At 39.6% G+C, this 22,294-nt stretch overlaps 1 long non-coding RNA gene across 19 annotated transcripts in view; it reads right to left on the bottom strand.

Moving 5' to 3' along the window:
- LOC110469129 (uncharacterized) overlaps positions 1-22,294 on the bottom strand; it is a 92,843-nt gene that overhangs the window by 52,532 nt on the left and 18,017 nt on the right. For 12 of the 19 annotated variants that reach the window (XR_014955297.1, XR_014955292.1, XR_014955298.1 and 9 more), the window contains 4 exons: positions 15,297-15,776; positions 13,483-13,576; positions 2,939-3,020; positions 2,380-2,431 (listed from right to left, as the gene is read on the bottom strand). This is a non-coding gene — a long non-coding RNA (uncharacterized LOC110469129). The remainder of the gene's footprint in view (positions 1-2,379; positions 2,432-2,938; positions 3,021-13,482; positions 13,577-15,296; positions 15,777-22,294) is intronic. The other 7 variants (XR_014955293.1, XR_014955308.1, XR_014955296.1 and 4 more) reach the window with 4 other exon arrangements.

Genomic DNA, 22,294 nt, shown 5'->3' with positions numbered 1-22,294 from the left:
CCAGAGTCATATTTTCTACTTTTCTACTTTTCAGTCAATTAAGCCTGAAAGACAAATTCTTTTAAAAATGAAAGCTGAGACTCTTACATCATTAAGTGCCTCTAGAAAGAGAGGAAATATTGCTAGACTCACCAAAAAAAAAATCCTAAAGATTCATTTTATATGAAACCACAGGGATGAGAGACTTCTATTAATTATATTCACAGACTCAATTGTATTTCTATTCTTACAAAAGGCACAGTTTTCTACAGGGGAGTTATTTGGAAAGGTTAAAAAGTATCAGTCTCACTGATATTTTCAAGGCAATTTTCACTACCACGTAGTCCTTATTTTACCAATCTAGTGGCACATCACAAGACTGTTTATTTACTGTCTCAGCTGATGTGAGAATCCTGAACAGTATTTCAGCAGTCCTGAAGAAGAGTAAAGTGGCAAATGTTAACTTATTCATCCATGTCATAGCAAGACATCACAAAAACCAAAAAGTACGAGAGTCAACAAACACTTCTTCATTTAATTGTGTGCATTTTCCTGAATTTCCTAATAAGAAAAAAATCTAGAACTGAAATAAGAAAGAATTATTTGGAAAGCAGTTATTCTAAGAAAAAGAAACCCAACTGGGGATGTGACAGGGCAACAAAAATAGAGCAGGTGAACCTATGGCCAGCTAATGCTCAGGAGCTCCCAGAAATGGGCTGTTCACAAATAAGGTGGCAGGAAAAGAAATTTTAAAAAGGAAAAAAGAAAAATAAAAACCAACCAAAGAAAGCTTAAACATAAATCTTTACAGAAATGTTAAGATTAGATACTAACCAAGTGACAACTGAACTAAGGGGGAAAGTAGTTGTCTAGAAATATTTGATGAGCCAACCACTTAGGAAAAAGGGGAATTGTTTAGTGTGATACCTAGGGCCATAACAGTAAAAAATGGGATGAAATTAAAAGGGAAGATTTAGGCCAGACATCAACCAAACATCACAGCAGCGTTATTGTACTGTGAAATAATCTCCCAATGGGTGCAGCCAAAACCCCATTGTATGGGAAATTGGAAACTAGCTCAAATGAGAGCTAAAAACTTCAGCAAACAATGCTGCCCCCTGGAATGATGGCCTGCATTGATTTAAGAGCTTTTTCTCCAATTTCTGCTCTGTTCCATCATAGAATGCACGGCGTAGGGCTGCTTTAGAGGAAGAATGTTTTTAACAAAACACACAGTTTTAGCTAAGTGTGCTGAAGTTTAAACACCTACTGCTCCACCAGCCATTACTACAGCATCTGAACATGCAATATGGACAAGTTTTATTTTGTTTGTTTTGTTTCTTTTTTTAAAGTGATCCCAGCCTTCAAAATTCTGTTTGATCTCCCATTTTAAGAACTGAAGCAGATTAAGCTGAAACCCCACCTGAAGAGTTGATTAGGAATGCTCACAATGCACAGCAGCACACCAAAACCAGGACAGTGCTACTGCCAGTTTAAAAAATGGATGCAATGTTTATCACACAAAAGCTAAAATCCCTTTAAAAAGATAGCAAATTGTAGCTTCTCTGCACTTTTCAAACTTACTTGGGCACAAACAGTTTGCCCAAAGCAACAAAGTTTACTTGTTTTTTCTTTCCCATCACTGGAAAGATGCAATCCCTCACTTTGCATCTCTGCAGAGCTGCCAGGTGACCATGGGAAGGACAAATCTGTGTGGAAAACACTCTCATGGGCACAGTGCTTCCTCATAAAATACACAAGGCATGCTCTGATGATTGGATTTAGTTTTTTCTCACCCAGCTAAAGTATTTGACTGAGGAAGAGATGAGAAGCACCAATAAGACTGGTACATGCAGAGTTTTTCCTACATCTACATGTCTCTGATAATACAATTTTTTACTGGCTGTTCACATTTGCCCTCTCTTCAATATTTTCTGCAGCACTGCCTGTGGTCAAACTGATGCAACCGTAACACCATGAGACACAGGCAAATTTCAGAAATTACTAATTGATATTATGCATGAGCAACTGAAAAGAGAAGAGAACATGGAGGCTTCATCAAAATTATAATAAATACTTCATTTTTCTTATGTATCAAAGGACCTTTTGCATGATCTAAAGGCTGCTTTTGAGTCCTAGTAGTAGCTGCAATACAAAGGAATTAAACTACATCTCCATGAGAACAGAAGACAGCCTGGCCATATTCAATAACTAGTAGATTATAAGCAATATCCCAGAAAAGCTGAGGTGGACTGAGGTTTTTCTTAATAAGACACTTGAATTAATCTAGAGAAACAAGAAAGAGAAAAAAGAGAAATCTAGAGGGGACTCTTCTGACAGTACATGAGCACATAGTGTATGCCTATTTGAAACTAAAATTCAGTATTAAAAAAACCTCACCTGAAATATTTTCCTTAAATTTGAACTGGTTTTGCTGTCCAGAATTCAAAACCTGTCAAGAGATGAACTAAGTTGCAAATTTTACACATAAAGGTATGTTTTAATACCTCCCTAATGACTTCCAGGGTGTGACACAGGCTGATGTTACAGTGCCAGGGATGAAACTCTGGGTGCACTTTCCAGGTGTAGCAGCCTGGAGCAGCATTAAACCCAGAGAATATTTAACAATATCAGGACCTCAGCTCAAATCAACCACTTGGAAAGCCACAAAAGCTGTGTGGACTCACATCCCCAGTTTTCTAGGGAAATTTTCTCTGTCTGTTGCAAGGTGTCCTGAAAATATCCAGCTGCAGAAAGCATTTTTCAGCTGAAAATGCCCAGTGCTGCCAGCCTCCACAGCCCTCCCCATGCCTGGAAATATCAGGGATTTCATGGGGCATTTTCAGGACATCCATCCCAAGCAGTTACTGCCTTCTACCAAGTGCATTTCAATTATTGTTGCTAATATGTTGTGCAAGGGCTGGTAGAAAGTTAATACCAATTTCTTAAAACCACTCACTCTTGCAGTCTTGCAGCTCTTTTGCACTAAAGGTGAATTTCCTCTGTCTCCAGCAGCTGTAGTTGGATGATCCAGAGCAGCCCTGGGATACAGGAAGATGATTACATTCTCTTTGGCTTCCAGAAAGTGAATCCCATCATCCACCCAGGAAGTGAGAAAAGTTAAATGCATGGAAAATGCTGACACTTAAAAGAATTTGCAGAGCAGTTGTTTTCTGTTTTAAATAGAAAAACCCACAGGAAGTCTGCATCCAGCAGGTAAAGGACCAATTTTCAGAGCAATGATGCTTTTGCATATGTATAGCAGCTTTCACCCACAAGAGAGCTCAAATTAACAACATGGTTGCATAGATTTAACACAGATAAAATTTTGGGTGTCTTTAACCAGAAATCTAGGACTAGACTTATAGAAGAATGAGAAAATTTCTGAGATATTTTTGGTGGACACAAGCAGGAAAAATTTTGGTTTTGTGGAATATCCAAAGCACAGGAATTGCTCCACTACAGTGCTCCACCACCACATGGAAAATGGTGAGTGGATAATTCTCAACTATTACTTTCAGATAATTGTTATTATGGCCTATCCCTCTCCTTAATAAGATTTGCAAAGAAAGAGGCCTGATTCATTTAAAAGGATGAAATTAATAGGATTTGAAGAAGCATTAACACAGACTAGTTTTGATATTGATGCATATATAAAAGCATGCAGCTTTATGTTGCTCACACTGTGTGTTTATCACATTTAGTCTCACTAAAACATTCAGGTTCCTATAGTAACCTTAGCACTCCTGAAGATAATGAGCTACCTTGCCAGGAGCAAACCTCACACAATTTTCTCTGTCATTAAAGAATGTGGCACCTTCAGCACAGGGTGTACATACCTTTATTCACATAATCAGGATGGCTGAGGTTGGAAGTGACCTCTGGAGGTCACCTTGTCCAACCCCTGCTCAAGCAGGGCCACCTACAACCCGTTTCCCAGGACCAGATCAATTGGCTTTGAATATCTTCAAGGAGAAAGACTCCACACCCTCTCCAGACAACCTGGGTCAGTGTCTGGCTGCCCTCACAGAAAAATATGGCTATTTTTTTAGCTTATGTCTAAACAGAACTCCCTGCCTTTCCTTTTGTGCTTATCGCTTCTCAACCAGTCACCAGCCACTGCTGAGTATAGTCAGAAAAAAAAAAAAACCTAAAACACTTTCACAGGGGATGACTGCTAGTCAAAAAAAAAAAAAAAAAAAAGAAAAAAAAAAGGTATTTATGGAGTTTTCATTCTCCTACAACTCAGTGATTCCTATTTGCTTTGCCTCTGCTTCTCTAAGATACAGCTCTGAAAGCTCAACCTGACCTGTGGCTTTCCTTGAGCTCCTCTCTCCAAGTTCAATGCAGGAGTCAAAGCAAAGCTATGGAGGTGTGGAGCACACAGGGAGCATGAGGAGGATCTGTTTTCCCCTGCCTCTAGTGCTATAAGTTTCATTAGTCTTAAAGTCAGGGATTTTGGCAAATTAATCAATCACCAAGATCCACTAAAGCAGCTGTGAATAAGAAAGAATGTCTCTAAAAAAACAAACAAAAAACAAACATAAAAACCAACAATAATCTTCAATCTTTTTATTCTTTTCTTTCTTTAAAATAGAGACTCCACCATTCACCCCTACCTGACAAGTGCATTATGAAAAGGAATGATGTGCTCAAATTTTAACATAGTACAGACCTCAAGAAGACAATGAGGACTGGACTAATTTACCCAAACTGAACACAATTTTCACTGCTTTATTAGAAAAACTGCTCAAAATAAGGCAGATGTAGTAATGGGCAGTAATTATTCAGGCAATTCTCTGCACAGAGTAATTCCAAACCACTGGAATGCCAAGGGTGCCAGCACATCTGCCTTTACCATGGAGGTGCTGGACATATCTGGTATCAGAGATATTTGATATAAAAAAAAAAAAAGCAGGAAACCTGTCACAGGGGAGCAGCACAAGGTGATGGAGGAAAAGTGTTATCCCCACGTTTGCTGCAGCCACGTTTCCATCCCAATTAAACCTCCCCAAAGAGGCAGGGGGATTTCAAAGCAGCCATTTCACCGCCGAGCTCACGCTGCCATTCCTGGGATTCAGGATGATAAATCCCTTCACAGTGCTCTGAAAGTTCCCCAGCATGCTGGAGGCATGTGTCAAAGTCAGGAGAGCTCTCCTAATGAGACCTGCTCTCTTTGATGTTTCCTCTGGATAGCAGAGCTGGCACAGAATGAATATTTTAGATGTCTTATGCAAAAAAAGTCAAACAGTTTTCACCTCTGATAACCACACATCTTACTTTAAAGGCCTTAACTTCTAAATAATGGGGATGAAAAGTGGCTCCTTTATGTCTTCTTTTTTGCCATTGAGAACTAATGCTTTTTTTTTTTTTTAATTAATAAGAGTTAACATTTTGTAACCTTGGTACATTCAGCCAACCAGATTAGAAATCAATACACACAGTTAAGCAGTGTTAATGTAGTAGACAGTTCATTTCTCAATTAAAAGTGTTTTAAAACCCACCACATTCATTTTCATGTAGCCATTTGGAAAGCCAATGGAGAAAATACCTGGAATCTTAAGGACATTAACCAAAGATTCTGCTGAGCCAGACTTCTGGGTGTAAAGTTCAATTGAAATATCTGATTTTAGTGTGCTTAGGTACAGTCTTTGCAGCTCACAGCAAACAGTAAAATACAAAGACAACATTAGCCACTGATTTTCAATAATACTAATCGACTTCCTCAGGATGAACTTGCAAAGGAAAATATTATGCCTCTTTTGTGTAATTAGTGAGACATCAGAAATTCATAGCAAGGATAAAAGGTTGAATAGACATAAATTTAAAATCCCAAAAGAGCAGGAAAATAATTTCTCCTATTGCTGCTTTTGCCTCATATTTGCAAGCCTTCCCTTAGTTTTAGGAAAGAATGAGAGCCCCTGAGGTTTTGAGATGATCTCTTTGATCTAAGAGGTCTATGCCTTTGCTCATTCAAGAAATTTCAGAACTTGAGGAATTCATCAGGTCAGAGTGCACTTCAGAAAAGTCCTAAGCAGGTTCTGGGTATGTTTCAATGGAAAGCAAAACCCCAACATTTGGAAATCACACAGCAGAACTCATCTGGGGAAGGGAAGATTTTCAGAGAGGTTTTGATTTTCAGAGAGGTTTTCAAAGTACAAAAAAAAAGATTTAGCACTCTGATCCTCCAGCTCCAGAGGAGCTCTGTGCCCAGCCACAGAGCCAGAGCCTCTGGATGTCGAAGACCACCCTGGGTCGGGGGTGGCTCCATGTGGTGGAAAAGTCTCTCCTCCAGCCCGTGCTTCCAAAGAAAGGCTCAGCAGTCTCTGTTGTTCAGTCCCAAGGCAGTTTATTGCAAGTTATCTAAAAGATTTTCTTCTGGGGCTGCTGTGGTTTGCTCACAGCTCAGGCAGAGGCACACACACACCCTGACATCCTCTCTGACTCCGACTGCTTCTTCTCTCCCTGCCCAGGGCTGCTGCTCTCTTTTATATGGGACATTATGTGTTACATGGTTACAGTTCTTCCCAATGCCTATTACCTGTATTAAATGGTGATTTTCTATCTTTTATATGGTACATTACATGTGACATGGTTACAGTTTTCCCCCAATACCTATTGCCTATATCAAATGGTGCTTTTCTATCTTTTATATGGTACATTACGTGTGACATGGTTACAGTTTTCCCCCAATACCTACTACCTATATTAAATGGTGCTTTTCTACTCTAAACCAATCTGTGAGTGCCAACATCATCAAAAACATGGAGGTAAGGAAGAAGAAAGAGGAAGGACAGGACCAACCAAAATCCCTCGACCTTAAAACGTCTGACCCCCATGTACAAAACTAAAACCCCCCTGTTCAAACATTAAAACCCCCCTGTACAGCACTAAAAAATTCTTCCCTCTACTTTGTAACTACTTCTACTATAATATATAAACTTTTGTGATTCTTGTTCTTCCTGCAAGGTTGGTAACTCATTCCATGGCTCAAACTCAAAATCACAGCTGTTTCCAGCTGCCTGCCAGGGTCTCAAATGCTTCTGACCGGGGCCTGGAACATCCAAAAATGTCTGAGGGACATTTTGAGTTCTGACATCTGGAGCCACAGCCATGCTGGCAGGGAATGGCTCAGCAGGGAAGCAGCATCAGGAGCTCCTGACTCTGCCCAGCTGTGCCTACAGCAGCAAATCCCACCCTGCTCCTGGCTCTGCTCCAGGAACACAACCACTGATCTGCAGAAGATTTGATCAAATGGCACATGCAGGCTGTGACCTGAGATCTCCTGGAGACTCTGCCAAAATCCCTGCACTGCCTGAGGAAATGGAAACTCTTGATGATGATGGCTTTGCACATTTTGCTGTGCTCCTCTGCAGGCTAGAAATCTCACAGAAGGTTTTCTTTACTCACTTCTCCTGTGCAGGTGCAAGGACGGTCTCACTACAGCACATCCAGGACAGTTTTTCCAGTCTCACAGATACATCCCAAGAGAAGATTTCCACAGCTACAGCCAGACACCAGAAAAACGGAAAATAAGATGTGGCCTCATGGTTTGTCATGGGTTTTCAACCAGTCTCACCCCACCAAGTTGGTGCTGTAGACTAAAATTCCTAAAAGCTCAGGCATGGTCACAACTCTGCCACTCCTGCCCTGTCACATCTTTGTTTGAAGCTACTGAGGCTCACTCATTCTTGCTGATTTTATTTAATATTTCAGACATTGCATTCACAGTTACACCAAACACAGGAGCTCCCTGAGACTCTTCACAGAGTCTGGCAAGCAGAAATGCAAAGATGATTACTTTGATTTTCAATTATGAGGTGAATTTTTGAATGCCTAACTGTCCAGCACTGACGAGATGATTATGAAAAATATGTTTCAACATGTGCTGAAGTCTCTGACTATGTTTTAGGTCATATGTGACAGACTAGCAAAGGGAAAAAATTGTTCTCCATCATTCTGATGGATATTCTAAGATACAGCTTCCAGTGTTCTGGGTACCACCTCATTAGGTGTTACTACTTATAAAAGCAACCTTCTGTGTTCCATTCCCCATCCCTGAGCCCCTGCCTCAATGTCCCACTGCTCCTGCCTACCACCAAGGATGAGCAAATCATCCAGAAGGCATTTTAATGCCTTCCTGTCCTTCAGAACCAAGACACTTTCCAAAAAACTGCATTTGTATGCAATACACAGCACTGCTAAGGGGAAAAAAAAAAAAAAAAAAAAAAAAAAACATAAAAAAAAATAAAATAAGTAAAGACAAGAAAAAAACTGAGTGCTCAACAGAAACTACAATAGATTTTTAATATATAAAGCAACCAAGGGTTGAGAAGAACAGAGGAGTTCCAAATTAAACAGAATTTAAAAAGAAGTCAGTGTTATCTGACATCTGGAGCAAGAAACTTAAGCATTGCAGCACCAGTGTAGTGCAATCACAACACTGAGGCACTGAGAAATAACAGATTTTAGTACACTTGAACAGCAGGAAGTAAAGATAAGAATGGAAGATATTCCCTGAATGGTGCCACAACTCTTGCCTTCGATTCTAACCCATTTCATGTCATTAGAAATTGAAATTAAATTTTTAAAAAACACCTTTTACGTGGCTCCAGGTAGAGCCAAATTCCTTGATGGCTTATTTAGAATAAATTAGTCTTAAATGAGAGTAATTGGGAATTCTTTGCATCACAATATATTTAGTGGGAAATCCCTTCAGCCTGGTTGACCCTTCAGTGCTGTATCAGCAGCCCTGGCTCCTCAGTGTGATTTACACACACCAAGCTGTAAGGATAAAGCTGCCAAGGCTCAACTCCAGTGAAAATTCTGTGATTTTGAGTATACATTAGAAGGAAAAAAAAAATACATGAGTGTCAGCATACATTTTATCTGCCTCTTGTTCCCTGCTTTCAGCCACCCATTGTGATGCAGACTATAAATACACAATCTGTTGTTTTTCCCCCAAAGATTATACTTCCTTCAGTATACAAACACCTGCTGAAGAAAAAATTCAGCCCTAGCAATTAACGTTTGGCAACAATTCACACAACTGACAGTGGCATTAAGCTCAAAATAGAGCCTGAAATCCATTAAAATTACTGTATTGTGATGAGCATCAAACAGCAGTAGGTTTTGAAAAACAGCCTGAGAAAAAGCTGCACACACAACAGATAATATGCATGAAGTAGAACTTCTTGTCAGAATAGAGATTTCTTCTCCTGAAACCAGAAACATTCATTTAACTGGATATTGTCACAGAAAACAGGTGAAAGGTGAGAAAATCAAGGAACTGCAATAAACAAAAGTTAAACTCTTCTAACCTGCAACCTCTAATCATGCCAACCTGTGGGCACACAGGTGAGTGAAGAACACTCACTTAAATTTGAAATATCTCTTCCCAAGTTTCAATTGCTTCTTTTGGCAACCATTGCCTTGTTTAGTTGGTGGGACCTAAATGATTTCCTGAGTCTGGCATGGTTGAACCCCAGCCAGAAGCCAAGCCCCAGGCAGCTGCAGGGGGATCAGGGGAGAGAAGGTGAAGGAAAAAGCTCCAAAACTTATGGACTGGGATAAGGACAGTTTTATAGGGAAAGCAAAAGCCACACACACAGAAAGAAAGGGAAAAATGGAATTAATTCCCTGCTTCCCAAGGGCAGGCAGGAGTTCAGCCTTCTCCAGGAGAGCAGGGTCCCATCACAGATAACGGTGGCTTGGGAAGATGAACACCATCACCCCAAATGTCCCCCTCTTCCTCATTCCCTTTACACACTGAGCATGATGCCATATGGCCTGGAATGTCCCTTTGGTCAGCTGGGGTCACCTGTCCTGGCTGTGTCCCCTCCCTCCCTCCCAGGCACCCCCAGCTCCCTCACAGTGGAGCTCACAAAAAGCAGAGAAGCCTTGGCTCTGTGCAGCAACAACAACAAAAACATCTCTGTGTGACCAGCCCTGTGCTCAGCACAAATCCAAACACAGCCCCACACCAGCCACTGCACAGAAAATGAACTCTACCCCAGCTGAAACCAACTCAGCCGAATATCACTAAACAAGTGCAAGAGTTAGAGAAGGAGAGCAGATGTGAGACCTTTCTGTGTTGTATGGTGGAAGGAAAAGTCTGGAATAGGGGAAAGGTGAGTAGAAGCAAAGAAAGCAGAACATTTAACCAATTCTTGTTCTGAAGAAATGTGCAAAATTCTGTTTGGGGTGATAAGTGGAAGGTGCATCTGAAGAGGTGGTTTTAGAATAGCCCTTATGGATGGGAAGTCTGATTAAACTGGGGGAAGCAGAATGACTTCATTTTCAATAATTCAGTGAGCTGAGGGATGGCCACACAGCATCCCCCTCCATTGCAGGAGTGCACCAGCACATGATGCACAGAAATATTCCATAAAAGAAGCCCCAACTCCTGGGCCACACTATCAGGCTGCTCCAGGATCCCATTTATTAAAGAATGCTAAATTCCTTCCCAGCTTCTGTCACTTACAGAGCAGAAAGCAACCCTGTGGAGCAAACACCCAAAAAGCTCTTGGATCCCCCTTTTTAATCTCATTTTTACATCCATTCTTGTACATCCTCTCAAGGTTTAAGATTATCCAGACAATAATCTGACTTTCTGCAGTCCTAAAACAACATTACAACAAGGTTTAAAACCCTGAGCTGCTTTTTTGTCACAGCAGGATGTTCTTAAAAAGAAAGAAAAACACCTGAAATCTAGTGAACTAAGGAGAAAAACAGCATTTTATTTCTGTGAAACCAGTCATTAGTGGGGTCCTCCACGGAATCAGTTCTAGGGATGATGCTTCTTAACATCTTCATTAATGGTCCAGTCAGCACATTTTGGAAAGTACTTTGGCTGGGAACAAAGTGGTTTTCTGCTATTCTCTTTGAAAAAGAAAAAAATTATCAAAAAAAAAAAAAAAAAAAAAAAAAAAAAGAAAAGGGAGGAGGAAAAGAAAGGAAAAAAGAGACTAAATGGTTGATGAGAATTTTAGAAGAAGGAAGCTCTGACATAAGAAAAGCTCTAGTTATTCAAGCACAGCTCTGTATACAAAATTTCCAACACTTCTAAGATCCAAAATCTCATTATTACACCATTTGGACCATTTTTTAGTAAAAAGTTGAAAATATCACACATATCTAAATTTTCAGTTCTAGTTGGCAGCCACATTTTATTGCAAATCAACTTCAAAAACATTGATTTTACCTTTGCCTAAAGATTATTTTAGTTGTTAGTCGGTGCACTTATCTCATGACAAATCACATTTAAACCCAACTAAGAGTTTTTCACCGGCTTAACAAAACTAATTTAAAACTCTACTGTTCACAAAAGGGGAACAATTCTGAATTTCTGTGACATAATCTGGGTGCCTAAACCTCATAAATTCTAATGGAAGGCAATTCCTAAGTGACTTTGAACCTTTGGCAATTTTCTCTCAGAGCCCAGCCACCTTTCCAGTATGTGCACTCTGGATCAAAACTGGGAAAATGGACAGGATAGTACTTGCCTGGGCACACACCTTTGTAACTTGCTAAAAATCTGTTCAATGCAGGATTTAATCAGAGTTGTACCTCAGAAACTCTTTGCCTGTAGGTAAAAATAGCTTTCAGAAAATTGCCCAAAGCAGTGTTTATTAAGCCCCTTGCTAAAATAAGTTGTTCTCTCAGTTTGCCTTGCTGCAGATAAGGACAAGGTCACACACTTCACCCCTCAAATGCTTTTTTCAGCCTGTTGGCTTTGACACAGCACTTGTCAGGTTAGTTTTGGGTTATAGCCTAGTTATTCTCTCCTGCACCAGAGCAGCAGGCTCTTCTTCTCACGGCATCCTCCCAAGCCCTTACAGCAAATCCCCAGCACAGCAGACACAAAGTGCCTGCCACAGAGCGCAGTCAGCCTCAGCAAGCACAAAATAATTCCTCTACCATCAGCCAAACAAAAGAACTCTGCATTCATGCCTTGTTTCTTAATGCAGCCAGTTCTCAGTCTTTCCACAGAAGCTCACCTATGCCAGTTTAAATAGAGAACACAAGTTATAGATGTATATAGATATCAGTGTGTGATTATGATTGACCTGAAGGGGATATTTGAGTACCAGGCATGAGCAGCTGCTTGTGCCTCTCACGTTCTGCCACTTATTTTAGCCATGGTTACAGCCCCTTGGGAAGCTCTCCAGCTCACATAATTACCTACTTCCACTGGCTCCTATTTCTCCAGCATCCTCCCAATATTTTGGGTTAGCAGACACCCTGAAGCATCCCAAATGCCTCAGCCCAGCTATTCAGCCCAGAGCCCTCTGCAGCACCCATCAGGGCTAGTGATGCTGGGGGGATGAGCACAAAAGCCTCTGCAGCTGGGACAGGTGTCAGACATCTCACAAGGACCTCGAGGCAACACAAAAGTGGTAATTAGTTGTTATTTCAGTAGCAAGGCTGCTTTCTTGGCCGTGGAAAGCGTGAGCTTGCACAGAGTGCACCAATTTTCCATTCTAAATCTGATTTTTGAAAGTGCTTTACAGCTCCTGCAGAGATCGAGCATTAAGCTACAATGCCTTTAACAGATTGTGTAATGATCAAAGCTTAAAAAAAAAACCACCCAAAACTTCTTTGCCATTTTAAGAAACCTCTTGAAAATACAGAAACTTTCCTATTATCACTCAGATGAATCTGAGACTTCCTAAAATTATCCTTCACAAAAAAATAAAATAAATAAAAGCACAGAAATAAAACCAAACCCCAAACAGAGGGAAAAAAATATATTATTCCCTTACAAGCAGAAGGCTATTTACATGTCATGTCCTTACCATGTCATTTTCCTAGATCACATGCCTTAGGTGTCAGATTGAATGGGGAGGGTCTTCTTTTTCTCTTCTGCCCACAAAATCTGTTCCAAATATAACTTTTTTGATAAATTCTTTCCCCCCTATAAGTGGAATATTCCCAATAAAATGTCTGGTTCCAATAACTCAAGCATTTCTGAAAAGAGTAAATATCATAGAAAATAATAATTCCTGAGCAGTTCTGGCAATGTGTCATATAAAAAGGAATACATAGACTGAAAACTTTATTACAGAGTGTTCCAGGGAAAAATGGTTTTCTTATTACAATGGGCAAGGGTCACAACTGTGAAACACAGGGAACATAAAGAGAATTTCTGCCATAGTAGATTGGAGTTTACAGGCACCCAATAGCTAAAGATATGTTTAAATCATATGGAAAAGGGAAAAAAAAAAATGAACTGATCCCTTAAAAACATGATTCTATTTCAACTTGTTTCTAAAAATGAACAAAACCATGCAGAAGCATGAGATTGTTTATGTCACTATGTAGGCAAATAATTTGATTCAGATTAATCTGTGTGTGAAGAGGGCATCAACCTGATTCACTGTTTGATCAGTGAAACTAATGTTGTAAAACCACAGTTGTCATCACCTCATGTTTTAATAATCCCTCAAGTCCTTTTTGGACTCTAAGATTTCTCCAGGGCCTGGCTGTGTGTGAGAGAATTACCTGACCAACCCTGATCACAGGAAGATGCTTCTTGCAGAAAAACACTTGGCAATATAAGTTTCCCACAATAGCCACAGTTGCTTTTTGGTTACATCTGTACCAATAAATAAAAAACAAAATTAATAAAAATATAATTTAAAAATAAACATGTATTAAAATATACATAACACAAATGCATAATAATATATTTTATATATTTAAATATATTTTATATAAAATATTAAACAATATAAATAATTAAAATAAAGAAATAAAAATATTCTGAGCAGTTCTCTGTCCTGGGGGCCAATTCCTATGGAATTGTCCACACAGAAATCAGTAAATCTCCAGCACTGTGCTGGCCCCATTTGCCTGTGGAGGATGCTCCACAAAACTCTAAAAATAGACCCAGGAATTCTCCAGGAGGACAGGTCAGGGTTCAAGAGAACATTTAACAGTACCTGTCAATAGCTGTGTTTGTGTGCCTGCAAACTGCCACTGTTTAATTTACCGAATTAAAGCCATATAGGCATTTTGCATATTTTTTTAATTATCTGAAGTGCCACATGAACGAGTCGGTGGCACAGCTCAGTGGGTCACACACATATAAGCATGGTGCATTTTACAGCTTGATGGATTTCTGTGGTTCAGCCTTAAAACTCCTAAAACTCCTCTGTGGTTCAGCCTAAAAACTTACAGCAATGCGTTTTTTTCAAAGCCACAGACTTACACAAATAAGACAAAGCTGCAATAATACCAACATAGATTAAAATGACTTTTTATATTAGAGAGTGACTCAGCTTCTCAAACAGCTCCTAGGGTAGGACAAATGTCCTCCACAACACACCCCTGACTCTTCTGGGAGTTAAATCCTGCTTGGTGCTGTCTGCCAGAGCCCCTGGTGTCGCCTCCAACATCCTCATGCCATTAGAGCTCACAGTCAATCTACAGTTCACAGGTTCTCATGATTCCCCCCAAAAAGCATAGGCAATAAAGGCAATAAAGAAGACACAAATAAGAGATGAGAGGAAGAGACTCTTGTTTACACCCAATATCTTTGACCATGCTGGTGATGCAGAGCTGGGAAATTTCCCTCTTCTGCTGTCCTTGGTGTTCTGCTTACACTGACAGGAGAGGAGCTGCTGATACAACTTCCCCTGAAACTTCTTTCCATCCTTTGCCATTCCTTGCCTTCAATTATTTTGAAATGTTCTCTGAGCTACAGGCAACATAAATTCCTTTTCCCAGGAGAACGCTGAGAGGTTGCAGAGCTGTCACTTATTTCCCAGCATTCGTTAATTGTTTGTTTAGTTTAGGGGAAAGAAGATTTTTATAACATTTTGGTTTAAAGAAGGGTTCCAGGAGCATGATTCCTTATTACAGCAGTGGCTCTATCACAGCTTATTGTACCACCTTTGATAAAAGAAAAGAGTTTATTTTAGAATAAACTGTCAGTGGCATTGGATAGAATCGGGATCGCTGCTTCGGGGTTTGCGCAGACTCTGGAGATCAGCAGGAATATTTGTCATTGTCACAAGCTGCTATTAATGCAGCATTTTATTTGAGAATTTCAGCTCCCAGAAGACAGCAGACACTTGTCAGCTCCCCGAGGAGGGGAAGGCTGCAGGCTGATGTCTGTCCTGCATTTAGCACTTCACAGCATCCGTGGGGCTGCTCAGAACGGGAGCCAGCAAAGCGAGCAGCAATCACCAAAACACAAACAAAACCAGCACATCCAAATCTTGGAGTTGGGCTTTGCGGTGCCAGGGGAACAAACTTTGCTGCAACACTGGATTCACACCGAGCTCAAACTATTAGCTCAGATTTGGGCTGACCTTCACTCACAGACCCAGCCTGAAGGATGGGAGAGCCTCATCGGTGTCTCCTCGCTGATGAAGATTTGTTCTTACAGGAACAGGAACTGAGCCCACGTACAAAACCCAGCCCCAGTGGTAGGAAAAAATGAAGGAAAAGTTCTCTGCAGGGGAGAAATTTAACAACTGTGAGGACTGCTGCACTCCTGCTGCTTTAATCACCGCCAGAGCTGCCTTCCCTCCTCTGCCCAACCCATAAAAGAGAAATCTTCATTACCTATTAAAGAGTCATTTTCTTATATAAACAGATTTCTTGGGATGCATGTTGATAGTTTTATTTGCCCCTGGTGAAGATGGGATGTTTAAATGTCCAGAAAAGGCATTCTACCCACTTGCCTTCTTGCAATAGTTAACAAAATAGAAATTGGAATAATTACCAGTGCAGACATCTCCACTCTTCCTTACCAACAGGATTTTCAGACCTGGGAAAAGTTTTGTGACCTGTAAGGCAAGAGATGGATGAATTTGACCACTGGCTGAATTTAAGAAGGTAATCACTTGCAAAATCCTCACAGACAAAAAAATTATTTCTTATGCTTTTATTTTTTAAATTGATAATACATTTATTTATTCACTTAATGCATCATTAACACACTGCTTCATCACCTGAACATTCAAATGCACAAGAAACAGCAGTGCTTCATAACCATTGCAAACAAAAGCCAATGTTACTCTGAAAAAGAAATGGGCTTTGACTTTTATTGAATTATAAAATCTTTTTCTTCTTTTTTTTTTCCCCCTTTTGAAATCATACCAGAAACACATTTATCTAACTTTGGAAGCCAATAGACTTAGCTTGCATGAGGGAAAAATCTGTGTAAGGGTTGTTATTCTTCCTCAGAAGAAAATGGAAACAAATAATATGGTTTCAGACCAATTTAGTGTTGATGGGAGTACTGGAATTCCTTGTATCTCCTCCCGTGAGTTACACAGCCTTCCAGCAAATTACATCGTGTTCAGCACAGTCTCAGACTGGGAATTACAAACAATACAACAGTCTCCAGCCATCAGGCATATCATGCTAAATATAATTTGCAGCAGCTTACTTGTTTCTAAAATTATATCACTGTTACCTAAAGAGTGATGCATGGATTTTTTTTTTTTTTTTTTTCATTTTCCTTACTTTTATAGAGCCCGACAAAAGAAAACCAGATATTTCACTAAGGAAAACACATCTATAAAATGGTGACAAGTAATTAACCTCATCAGTGTCTTAGAGAAATAACACTTTTGCCATTTTTGGCATTTCCAGCTACAAATAAAATGTCTCAATATTTAAGCATGATATGTCAGCTGCATTTACTGACCAGGTGTTTTTTGGGCAGCTCCCTGAAAGAAATTTTTTTTGTTTTCTTTTCTATGGGCTGCTAGTGTGGAATAGCATTCACATGTTTTGATAGACATTTTAAAAAATAAAATGAATGTTTGCAGAAAGTAGATAAAGCCCAACTTGCAAGTGACTGAAAAGTCTTGTTCTATCCTTGGTCTTCAAATTAGGGGCCAAAAATGTAAGGAATAACTCTTTTTACAAGACAGTTCAAGCACAAATGATTGAGAACCATTAATATATTTACTTCCATGATCAGGAATAGATCAACAAAAAAATTAAAAGGGACATTTTTGCCAGTAAAGAGTGGAATAGTAATAGAATTTTCAGTATCCAGAGGAATTTGCTATTTTCAGCCAGCAAATATTTCCCACCAGGTTCAGTGCATCTGTTGTAAGAAATGAGGACCTAGAAAACAAGGCAGGGATTGCAGCCCAGAACCAGCACTCTGCTTGCACCTGCTATGATACTGGGAACAGGCAGAAAAAATCTTCAGTATCTTCTTTTTTTTTTGGTTTTTTTTCCAGATGTGATTGACAAGTTTAATTTATTTGATGTACTTCTTAGTTATGGGAGCAGCAATAATGCAACAGAAGGATGGTGCAGAGTTGCTGTGGCAACAAAGCACTCAAAGTCAGGGCATGAGACATGAAGGAACTGGGTACAGAGAGAGAATTCTCCCTTGGCATGGGAGAAGAAGTTTTACAACAAAAGGCAAATTGTAGCAATATAACAAGGCACTCGCCCCTGACACTGGTAATATCCAGAATATATTAGTCTGAACATCCTCCTTTACAAGTCCCAGTTTGTGAACACTGATAGCAGCCAGCAAATCATGGCAAACACAGGAGTTAAATCCATAAATCTAAATCTGTATGATAAACCAGGACATCAGTATCCACTCCCATGTCCTGCTGTTTGAAACAATCAAAACTAGAGGAAAACAGATCTCCTCTTTTTCCTGTTGTCCCTCTGGCTTCACATAGGTGAAGGTGTGAGTCCACCTCATATTCTTCCTAAGGTTGTGACACAGTTCTGAATGCTCTTATTTCCAAAGCAAGTAATATTTAGGACAGATGGATGCAACAGCTTCCATTTTCATTAGCTTCATAATCACTGGAAAGTGCCAGAAAAACATACTGTATTTTGTGCAAGAAAATTTTCCTGGGCAATATTTTTCAGCCCCACTGGAAGCATTTCCTTGTAGCAGGCGTTTCCTTTGCTCCCTTCACTGGGAAATCAAATGTTAACCAGAAATGCTAAGCTGTGCATACTAATGGCTGAGAAATAATTGAAATACAGCACAGTTACAACAGTACAAACTGCAAGGGACTCGGCCATCTGGAAATATTGAAATCCCTCCATGTTTCATTAGTTTGAGTATTTCTGTGGTGCTGCCTGGCTGCACAGAAGGGAGCCAAACCTCCCCAGAGTGCACATCCCACCTGGGCTCCCCGAGGCAACCAGACAGCAGCACTTCCCAGGGGAAAAATGCTGCAGAGAAAGAAAAGGACTGACCTTTTCCAGCCACCAGAGCTGCTCCAGTGAGGCCAGTCACTGGAAAAGGATGAGAGGAAATGCTACATCAGGTGGCAGCCAGCTGATGGGGCCCTTTGTAGGCCAGATGGGAAGGGTAAAGAGTTTTAATTCAATACTTCTTCTTGAGTTCCATTGTGGCTCCTTGCACCTGCAGCTTGCATCTGAAAGCAGCTCCTTTTTTTCACTGTTTATGTCTTCTTTGGAACTTTGGAATCATTTAGGCACAGCATAAAGGAAACAATCCCAACTGCGACTTGCAATTTAATTATTTGTGCTCTAGAATTTGCTTCCATTACAAAACATCTGCCCTGCTTTTTCAGCATGAATGTACCTTTGCTTTATATAGGTTATGCAACACTAAAGTTTAAGAGATCTCCTGTTCACTTTGCACATGGCTTTACGACGGGCAATAATACCATTATATTTCCTCCACAGATCTCTTTACCAGGACGGGAATTGGATCAATACTGTAAACTTTAGCCTGCTGCATCTCTCAGTTTAATGACCTCAACAAGCTGCATGAATCACTTCATGGTCATATTGATAGCATCAGGCATCCTTGAAGTGTCTCTTGGCATTTAGCCACTCCCATTCTGGAGGGCTGTGGAGCTCATTCTGTAACAACCATGGCAAAAGTGTCTCTGCCAGGAGTCTCAGGAGCACAACTCACTAAAATCCAACAACTCTATAGGCTGCACACTATTTATTTCTTATACTCGTGTCCATTCCAGGGCTCTGTAGCAGCTTTGCACCACCGAGTTGACTCTGTTTGTTCCTCTGTCTTTCTGTTTTCATTAAAAGCACAGAGGAAAAAAAAAAAATAGAATCATAAACACTTGCAGTCAAACTTTATTAAAAAGAGAACTTGTTAAAAATTAAACTCAACTTTAGCCAACTGTTGGAAAGGCCTAATTGTATTAAATAAGACTAAAACACTTCTTAGCAAGACAATTTATAAAGCAATAATGATGCTTTCTAATTACAGGTAAAACTACAAGGCAAATATCTGGTTTTATGTCAATTCCACAATTTTCAGTGTTCCATAATGTATTAGTAGCTTTATTTATTTATTCTGGATTTATTCTCTACAATGAAACAAATGTTAAGACACCTTATTTGTTTCAATTGGTGGTAACTAATGGCTATCCTTGGTAAATCTCTCCTTTGGAGTTTCAGTCAGATTTTAACATAATTACACACCTCAAACAAAAACTATCTGTCAAAGCACCTATTCTTTTTTTTCCAGAATTTGAGTGAGAATTTATAAAACAGCTTTAAAGAAACATTTCATCCACTAACTTTAGTGCACTTCTTTCTTTAGTGAACTAAGTTTAAGTGAAAAATAAATGTCATTTTAAAAATGCTTCTATTTAATTAAATCAAGTCTGCTATTAAACTACATTTAAGTTAAATTTCCATTTGCATGCATACAGACAAATTCCAAGTAAATAAAATTAAAGAAAAAAAAGTTACCTGATGGAAACACAAAAATGAAGGCTCTGAATAAATGCACATAAAGCTACAGAACTCAGGATTCTCCTAAAGAACAGCACAACTCTAAGCTGGAAATAGATTCCTAAAACTTCTGTGCATTGTAAAACAACTTTCACTCAGGGGGAAAAAAAGATGAAAAGCATAAAGTTTAACCAAGAGTTCCAACAAACTTTTTAGAGTTTTCAGGCACCTGCACTCTGTGTTTGGGCTGGCAGAGCAAGACCTGAAGCCACTGGCCCAGAGTGCCCCTGCACAAAAATAAAAAGTGCAGAAAGCATCTCTTTTCTTATGCAGTGCAAGAAGCCTGGGGAGGAAGAATTTTCTCCTTTCATTTGGCTATGGCTGTGACTTAAATTTGAAGTTTTGTTTCTTTACAATGTCAGTAAGAAAGTAAAGGTTGTAGGGCAAGAGAAATGTCCTAAAAGTGTTATTCTGATTCCTACTACTCTTTCTTTTAGTTACTATTAATAAATTCTTCTGTATACCCTTTTAAAATTTTAAACCTACTTTGCCTTTCTCCTAATCCCACCTCACAACAAGAAATAAGTGAGTACATCCTAGTATCTGCACTAGTGATTAACCAACACTAAACCCATCATACTCATTAGTACATTAACCAAAACCACTACCCAAAATTAGTTTTTCCACCCAGTTTCAAACTGAAACCTCCACATGAGACTGAAATGCTTTCTGGAGCCCATGACACTCCTGGCTGTGCTGCATTTTCTCTTTACTGCAAGGCTTTGGCTGCAAACACACAGGCAGGAGGTGATTCCTTTGAAAATATGTGTTTTCCTGAAAATAAAATAAAACCTCTTTTGGAGGAGGGGAGACACATCCTGCAAGTCTGTGGAAAACTTGTCTTTATAGAATGTTTAAAATACATCCAAGCTGGGACTGAGCACATTGCTTTTCCAACTCCTGCTCCTGGGGAAGCACCACGGCTCCCAGGAAAGCAAGCTGAAGTTGAGAGATAAACAAATTCAATCCTGCCAGAAGAAACCTGCAGCATCCTGTCCCTGCCTTGGCAGCTCCTCCAGCTGCCAAAAGAAGAGGTGAGCACAGAGTCCAGCTGCTGGTAAGGGAGGGATCTGCTCATGATTGCACCACCCTCTCCATGCTCCTGAGAAAGCCAAAATTGGCTCTCAAGCTGAAGCATCTGCAAGATCCTTTCCTCTGCACCACTTGCTCAGCTTGGAAATTAAAAAGAAGCCATCGATAGCAATTTATGGGCACCAGGGTGGCTGTGAGAGGAGCCTGAGCAGGCTAAATTGCAAGTAATAATTCTGTGACAGTTTAACAGAATGTAATCACAAAACTTACAAAAGTAAGATTGGGTAAAAGGACAAGAGGACAAAGTCCCCACTCTCCTCACTAAGTTTTTCTTTATAAGCTTTCCAATAAAATCTGTGATTGGGGATGGGAATTTCAAAGTGCCTAAGACACCATGGCTATTTCTGCAGAAGGACACATGCATCAAAACCAAATCTTTCTGCTTGAGTTTAATTCAAAATCTGTACAAAAGCCTAACGTGCATCTCATTTCCATACCAAATCAAATGCCACTTTAATGGGAATTACATGCATTCAAATGGACAAAAGACTAAATTTTATAGACTGGAATTCTCTCTTTATGTTAAAAGATTTCTTTGTACCAGTAAAAACAAAATCCATTTTTTATACAGGCTCCTTCTGCGGAATGTCCATATCAAGAGCTAAGTACATATTTCCAGTTTGCTAGTGCTCCAAAACCCCCATTATCTTAGGAAGGGGGTTTCCCTTCTTACCTTCAACTGCAATTTGAAAATATTTCTTGTCTGTTTTCTTATCTTTTCAGCTTTAAATCAATTTTAGCAGATTAAGAGAAATATGGATACTCAGTGCAAAGATTAAGGCATTGGCAAAAGGATGTAAAAACATGCTGGAGCCAGCCAAATACCTGGAGAGAGTGAGGAAAAGGAAGGAGGCCAAAATCAGAAAGGTAGAGGGACAGATGTGCACATACACTGCACACACAGCTCAGGTAAAGACAAAAAACATGCTTTATGCAATAAGCCCTGTGCTATTTTATGCTAAAAGGAAATATGGTAAGTGGTATTCAATGGCACAAATCTCTTTTCCAGGAGCAGTGCTAATCCCTAAAATCTCAGGCATCTGAGAGACTCCACACATCCCTACTAAGCTACAATAGCAGAACAAACCGAGTCTTTTTAATTTTGTATGAATAAACTAATTTATATTGCTGATTCTCTCCTTCACTGACTCATGTTCCCGCACATTACATGTTGTGCTTAAACCTTATGATCCTCAGATGGCAAATTAAGAGTGAGAAGATTCCTCATTTTTGACTACAATTCATCTCACTTTCCTGCTCAGTTCATAAAAGCGAGAGGGAAAGAACCATTTCACCTACCACCTCTTATTTCTTTCAAAATGACAAATGATAAATGCATTTTGGAATACCATACAGAAGAGCTTGCTTTTGCCAGCAACACCTGAATGAGATGGAAATTATCAACAGCAAACCCATTCTTATCTGAATTTTGGTATTACCCACTTGACACCAATAGAATGTAGTCAATTTGAGTCAATCTTTAGAT

The sequence above is a fragment of the Lonchura striata genome, chromosome 5 (genome assembly GCF_050655825.1).
Source record: "Lonchura striata isolate lonStrDom1 chromosome 5, ASM5065582v1, whole genome shotgun sequence".
Taxonomy (NCBI): Eukaryota; Metazoa; Chordata; class Aves; order Passeriformes; family Estrildidae; genus Lonchura; species Lonchura striata.
This window is presented reverse-complemented; position numbering and strand designations above follow the sequence as displayed.